Genomic DNA, 6,744 nt, shown 5'->3' with positions numbered 1-6,744 from the left:
CGGACATGTCACTGTCGTCTAACCCGGCTCCCCACCCTTCTCTCGGGGACATTGCCCCGTGTGGCCTCTTTCCCAGTGTCTGTCAATGGCCTGGACCCCAGCCCTGCAGCACCCCAGGTGAGGGGCCGGGGATGGGGCAGGGTGCCCAGGACTCGCCCTCATGGGCCCAGTGTTAGCCAATCAAAGCACTCGCATTCCCACGGTGCCGACTGGTCCGCTCCCAGGCCTGACCAATCGGAGCGTTCCTAGGAGGAGGGACCAGAGCCCTTGACGCAGGGGTGCCAGAGCCCTCTGCACACCCCAGCCCTGGCGTCACGTGTGTCCCTGGGTTCCCCCAGCCCTGGCGTCCCCTGAATCTCTTCTTCACCGTCAGCCCTGGTGTCTCCTGTGTCCCTGCCCCACCCTCATCCCTGGTGTCCCCATCACCCCATCCCCTCACTTCCTGGGCTCCTGAGGGTCCCATCTTGTGGGCCTCGTTCATGGAACCAGGACGGGGCAGGTGGAGGCCTCTGGGGAGTCTGTCCAGAGAATGCATGAGGAGCAGGGTCATGAGGAGGAGCGGTCTCGGCCACCCCTGCCTGTTCCCCTGGGGATGCTGCCTGGAAGGAGTTCAGGTGGATATGGCCTCGTGTGCAGAGTCAGCCCCAAAACAGGCTGGTCCCAGGCAGGGTGGGGGCAGGGGTAGCCCTGGAGTGGCTGTTGGGGGTTGACCCCTGTGTTGGGGTTGGGGGGCAGGCAGGGGTTCCTGGGGCTCAGAAGGGGAGGACGTTGGCTGGAGGCCTCAGTGACCAGCAGGCCCAGGGGAGTCGGGAGGTGGGATGGACGGACCTGCAGGGACAGTGTCAGTGCTGGATGGACGGAGAGCACAGGGAGCTGGGACCGGGGGTGAGACCATGGGGAGCTGGGTCTGGGCTGGAGGTGAGTACACAGAGAGCTGGGCTGGGGCTGGAGGTGAGTCCGTGGGGAGCTGGGCTGGGGCTGGAGGTGAGTCCGTGGGGAGCTGGGCTGGGGCTGGAGGTGAGTCCTTGGGGAGCTGGGCTGGGTCTCCTGGGGTCGCACCCCACTCCCGTCTACTCCCTCTGCAGATGAAGCTCAGATCCCACGATAATGAGGCACCTGCAGACCAGGGGACCTGCACGGACAACCCCAGAGGTGGACATTGAGGACTTGTAGGAGGACTTGCGTCTCATACCAGGGGTGGAGAGCAGGGCCCCTTCCTGGCTGAGGACACTCGGTGCTGTCCCCTCTCAAGGCTGTTTCCTCATCTGACAAGGGGGTCTCTTGTGAGCCCCCCACCAAGTGAGTCGAGGAGGGCTGGCCCCACCCCGTGGATTCGGAGTCCGTAGGAGAGGTGACACCTGTCATGTCCCCACCCCGTGGGCACCTTCCTGTCTCTCGGACGGTGGCCCATGGTCATGAGTTCCCCATCCCGTGTCCCTCTTGGGGAAACAGGTTTCGGGGCAACTGGTCTTGTAGCATGGGGGCAGCCGGCCGCCTGGGTGCACTGGGCCTGAAGGCCTCCTGGCAACCGGGACAGGGCAGCGATTCCCCACTAGTGGGAAGGTGTGCGTTCCGCTGCTGGGATCCACCAGGCGACAGGTGGAGCTGCGAGCCTCCAGTGCTCAGCCCTCGGTTGGGCGCGGTGCCGTGGCAGCCCCACACACAGAGGGCATGAGGGTGGCGGGGGCACGTGTTACATGGGGCCCTGGGTCTGAGTCATCCACTTCTCCGTATCTGGATGGGAGGGCGCAGTGGCCCCTCCTCCAACCCCGTCCTGATCTGGAAGATAAATGTGGGAGTGAAAGCCTGCTGGGTAGAAGGAACAGTGGATCGGCCAGGGTAAGTCCCCACTCTCAGAAAACCTGACATCAGCGTCACCTGGAGCAGAGTGGCCCAGCCTCAGAGCACCAAGACCCAGGCCCCTGTCCCACCCCATTTCTTCCCCACAATCTGCAAGCCCCAGCCCTGTCCCGTGAGCTCTGCCAGGCCCACGATGCCCCTCCTTGCTCCCCAGATGCTAACCTGCTGCTGCTGGCGCTGCCCGTCCTGGTGAGCCCGGCCCACCGGCCCCCTGGTGAGTCCCAGCCGGGGTCCACCCTGCCCTCACCACATTCCACAGACCCAGGGCCTGGGTGGGTTCTGGGGAGGCCGGGGCTGCCCACACAGGGAAGGGCTGGGTTCCAGTTGTGGGGCTGCTTCCTGGTCCTGACTGGAACGGCTCCTGCCCCCAGCCCGGGCCAGGCCCTGCAGCGAGCGGGAATCGTCGGGGGGCAGGAGGGCCCCCGGGAGCAAAGTGGCCCTGGCAGGTGAGCCTGAGATTCCACGGCCAGTATGGATGCATTCTGTGGGGGCTCCCTCATCCACCCCCAGTGTGGTGCTGACCGCGCGCACTGCGTGGGACCGTGAGTCTCCCGGGCCTGGTGGGGTGCGAGGGCCGGATGTGTTGCCTGGCTCCCGGGTGCTCCCTGGAGCTGCCCAGGGCCTGAGTTGGAGGCCTCCGCTGGCCAGGACGTCCAAGGATCTGGCCGACCTCAGGGTGCAGCTGCGGGAGGTCCAGTCACCTCTACTACCAGACCAGCTGCTGCCGGTCAGCAGGATCATCGTGCCACCCGCAGTTCTACACTCGTCCAGACTGGGGCGAACAATTGCCCTGCTGGGCTGGAGGAGCCCTGAATGTCTCCAGCCACGTCCACACGGTCACCCTGCCCCCTGGCCTCGGAAGACTTCCCCCCTGGAACGCCAGTGGCTGGTGCGGTCACCGTTGGGGCGACAGTGAACAAGACGTGAACAATAATGGTGGGGCTGGAGACAGTGGGAAGTGGGTGCTGGGTCTTAGCCACAGTCCAGTCCCTGGGCTCCCTCTGGGCTCCGGGTGGGGTTGCCGGGCCCCCTCCTGAGTCTGCACCCTCTTTCCCACCTGCAGAGCCCCTCCCACCGCCATTTCCCCTGAAGCAGGTGAAGGTCCCCATAATGAAAAACCACATTTGTGATGCAAAATACCACTCTGGCCTCTACACGGGGGACGACGTCCGCATCGTCCGTGACGACATGCTGTGTGCCGGGAACAGCCGGAGGGACTCCTGCCAGGTGGGCTCTGCGTGTTCCCCGCCCCGCACTACAGCCCCCACGCCCGGGCCTGGCTGGTGAGCACTGACCCCTGCCGTTTGCAGGGCGACTCCGGAGGGCCCCTGGTCTGCAAGGTGAATGGCACCTGGCTGCAGGCGGGCGTGGTCAGCTGGGGCGAGGGCTGTGCCCAGCCCAACCGGCCCGGCATCTACACCCGCGTCACCTACTACTTGGACTGGATCCATCGCTACGTCCCCGAGAAGCCCTGAGCCAGGCCTGTATCACCCAGGTCAGCGGAGGGCCAGCCCCTCCTGTCCAAAACACCACTGCTTCCGACACAGGTGGCTACTGTCCCCCACACCTTCCCTGCCCCGTCCTGAGTGCCCCTTCCTGTCCTGAGTCCCCTGCTCTGTCCCGAGCCCCTTCCCCTGTCCTGAGGACCCTTCCCCATCCTGAGCCCCCTCCTCTGTCCTAAGCCTGACCCCTGCACCGGGCCCTCCGGCCCTCCCCTGCCCGGGTAGCTGGTGGTGGGCGCTAATCCTCCTGAGCGCTGGACTTCATTAAAGTGCATGAAAATCACTGGTGTGGGTTGCTGTGTTTCTGGTTGTGGATGTCACTGGGGGAGGCGGCGTCCAGGTGTGCTGGGGACAGCTGCCGGAGCTGCGGGTTCCCGGTCCCCAAGGCACAGCCGTTCACTGTGGGATGGGGTCTCCTGGGCAGCCCTGGTCCCCGGGGCTGGCTTCTCCCCACACAATGCATCCAGCATTCACGTCACACAGAGCCACTCCGGCAATTTAAAGATGATTGTAAAGGACAGCCAGGTCCCCACAACTGGGTCAAGAGAGAGCATGGTCACCGGGAGCCCTGGGGCTGCCCGTCACGAGCCCCTACCCCGCGCTTCTCACGAGGTCTTCTCCCGGCCCCTCTGTCCAACGCTTTTGCTTTGCCCAGTTGTTTGCTTTGAGACAGGATCTCACTCTGTCATCCAGGCTGAAGTGCAGTGGTGTGATCAGGGCTCACTGCAGCCTTGAACTCCTGGGCTCAAGCGATCCTCCCATCTTGGCCTCCCGTGTAGCTGGGATTACAGACGCCTGCCACCATGCCCGGCTAATTTTTGTATTTTCAGTAGAGATGGGGTTTCACCATGTTGGCCAGGCTGGTCTCAAACTCCGGATCTCAAAGTGATCCGCCTGCCTCGGCCTCCCAAAGTACTGGGATGACAGGCGTGAGCCACCGCACCCGGCCTGAGTTTCAGATTTTCAAATTCATTTTGAGGTCTTTCTCTACATCAATACTTGAGCCCTTTGCGTCTGGCGAGTGTCGCATTTTATCCCAGGCTCTTGTTTGCGTTTTATATTTGAACATGATTATACTCATAAATGAAATGTGGGGCTAGGCTATTCTGGTTGAAAAAAACTCTCTAAAAAAACATTCACTCTTTCCTTCCAACTGTCAGATGCAGAGATGTGCATTTAGTCTGCCGGATCTCTGCAAATGATCTCTGTCCTCGCAAGGGGTGGACTCGACTCCCAGTGCCCGGTTCAGTCCCACGTGACCTCTGTCTCTGCAGCCCCTGAAGGGCGGGGGCAGAGGGGCACCACGAGCCCATCCCTAGGCTTCTGTCCTGCAGGCCCAGCGTCTTGTTTATGATCGATCCGGAACTCCGGCCCTCCTTCCTCCCTCTGGCCCATCCCACCTTCTAGGGATCACAGGGACAGCACGGGGTGACTCCCAGTGAGCACTTCTGCACACCCAGCGGCGGTTTTGCGGGGTGGGAGTCGGAGGCATGAGACCCGAAGGGAAGCAACACTGCCCCTCAGGATGGGGTTTCCGGTGTAAGGGAAGGTGGACAGTAGCAGCCGGTCACTAGGTGGAGGTGGCGGGGCAGGCTCCAGTCCCAGAGCTTCCCAAATTAGATCCAAGATTCCCGGGAAGCTCACTGAAGCTCAGCCCAGTGCCACTGGCGGACGTGACCGTCAGCTTCAGCAGGAAGGGTCTCTCAGGACGTGGCAGGCAGGCCGCTGGCCAGGGCTGCAGCCACCTGCGTTTTGACTGGGATGGGGGGACCTGCTCCAAGGCCACCCACATGGCTGCTGGCAGGAGGCCCTGATTCCCTGTCCCCGGGGTGTGAGGGGAGGGCGAGTGGGGGGGACAGGGTTCCCACTGAGGGGACAGTGCCCAGGTGGCCAGGTTACTGCAGACAGAAGCAACCCCAGGTCTCCCAGGGCCCTGGGCTACAGGAGACCCCACCATGCCGGGGGCCATAGCCAGGGCCAGGCACCCTCCCTGTTCCTCACTTGGCTCTCCTGTCTGACAGTGGGGAAAGGCACCACGTCACAGGAATGTGGGGCTCACGGGATGGTGCGTGGAGCTTCCTTCTCTCAGCAGACCTGGAATCTGGGTGCTGTGGAACACTCTGCCGGGAGTGGCGTGCTGGGCACAGGCAGAGAGACGGGGTCCCCAGTGCTGCAGGTGAATTGAGTTGGGACGGGTGAGGGCCCTGAAGTCCCCGCCTGTGGGGACCTGGGGACAGCCCCGGAGGTCAGGACTAGAGGACCTGGTTCCATGAAGACCCTGCCCCTCAGGCTCCCTCCCCACTGGATGACATCGCCCTGGGTAGGGGTGCCCTGGGCCAGGGACTGGTGGCTCAGATCCTGCTCCCTTGTGTGGGGTGGGACTGTCCTGCCTCCCCCAAGGCAACCCCTCCAGGTGTGCCCCTGCCGTCAGGTGTGCGGCTCCCGTGAGGGAGGAGGGTGCCCGGTCGTGGGTGCACTGCTGGGCCTGTGTGCCAAGGGAGAGGCTGATGTTGTCCTTATTCGTCACCAGGAAAAACACTGAAGCTACAGTTGGGAGCCTTGGCTACCCCCCGTGCTGGCGCGCAGGAGCACCAAGTCTTGTGCCCAGGAGGCCACACCCTGGGTGGTGGTCAGGTAACTCCACCCCCGCTGCCTCAGCTTCCCACATCCAAAACAGGCGGCATCCCTGACCTAGAGCGGTTCTCAGGCGGACCCTCCAGCCTGGCCTGTGATTTGGATCTGGGGAGGGGGGCAGGAAAGTCCCGGGCACTGTCCAAGGCCCCTAATCAGCTGGGTCATCAGGCTGGGGCGGCCAGGACGGTTAGGAAGGGCCAGTCCAGGCCGGGCCAGGAGACGGTCCCCATCTGATCTGCCGAGCGAGCACGGGACCTGCTGCCGGATGTGGGGACAGGGACGTCTCAAAGGGTGGTTGTCACGAGGGCCTGAGCTGTCTCCATGGGGCTGCTGGGCCTTGACTAGGATCCTCCTAAGGAACCCCGAGGACTGGGCTCCCAGGGGATGAAGGAGAGGGGGCCAGTGTGCTCTGAGGGAGCCAGGGACGGCTTCTTGGAGGGGGCGGCACTGATAGGAACACTTACCTCTGCCTCAGCCCTGGCCCCGGAGCAGAGAGAGAGTGAGAAGTGGTGCTTGCTTTCTGTCCTTCACCACTGTGCCTTTGGGCCTTGCTGGCCACTTGGTGCCAGGGCTGTGGCATCCACATGGGGATAAACAGAGACGACGACCCTTCTTAGAAGATGTGCAGAAGGAACAGGTGGGGCCGTCTGTGGAGCTCCCACCTCCTCCGTCCTCCCGCCCTGCCTGACAGCAGGTGTGTGGCCACTCCTACCCCCCACGCCCAGCAGGTCCAAGGGTCAGGCGGGCC

The 6,744-nt window shown here is 63.6% G+C and overlaps 1 pseudogene across 1 annotated transcript; it reads left to right on the top strand.

Annotated features, from left to right (window-relative positions):
- Window positions 1-1,993: 1,993 nt before the first annotated feature.
- Window positions 1,994-3,585, top strand: LOC108519392 (tryptase alpha/beta-1-like; annotated as a pseudogene). The gene is made up of 5 exons (XR_001882613.1): window positions 1,994-2,078; window positions 2,232-2,402; window positions 2,509-2,796; window positions 2,924-3,087; window positions 3,171-3,585. The product of XR_001882613.1 is annotated as a tryptase alpha/beta-1-like (transcript).
- Window positions 3,586-6,744: the final 3,159 nt, after the last annotated feature.

The sequence above is a fragment of the Rhinopithecus bieti genome, unplaced genomic scaffold (genome assembly GCF_001698545.2).
Source record: "Rhinopithecus bieti isolate Rb0 unplaced genomic scaffold, ASM169854v2 scaffold_47707, whole genome shotgun sequence".
NCBI classification, from domain to species: Eukaryota; Metazoa; Chordata; class Mammalia; order Primates; family Cercopithecidae; genus Rhinopithecus; species Rhinopithecus bieti.
The sequence above is the reverse complement of the archived record's forward strand: the minus strand, read 5'-3'. Positions and strand labels throughout refer to the sequence as shown.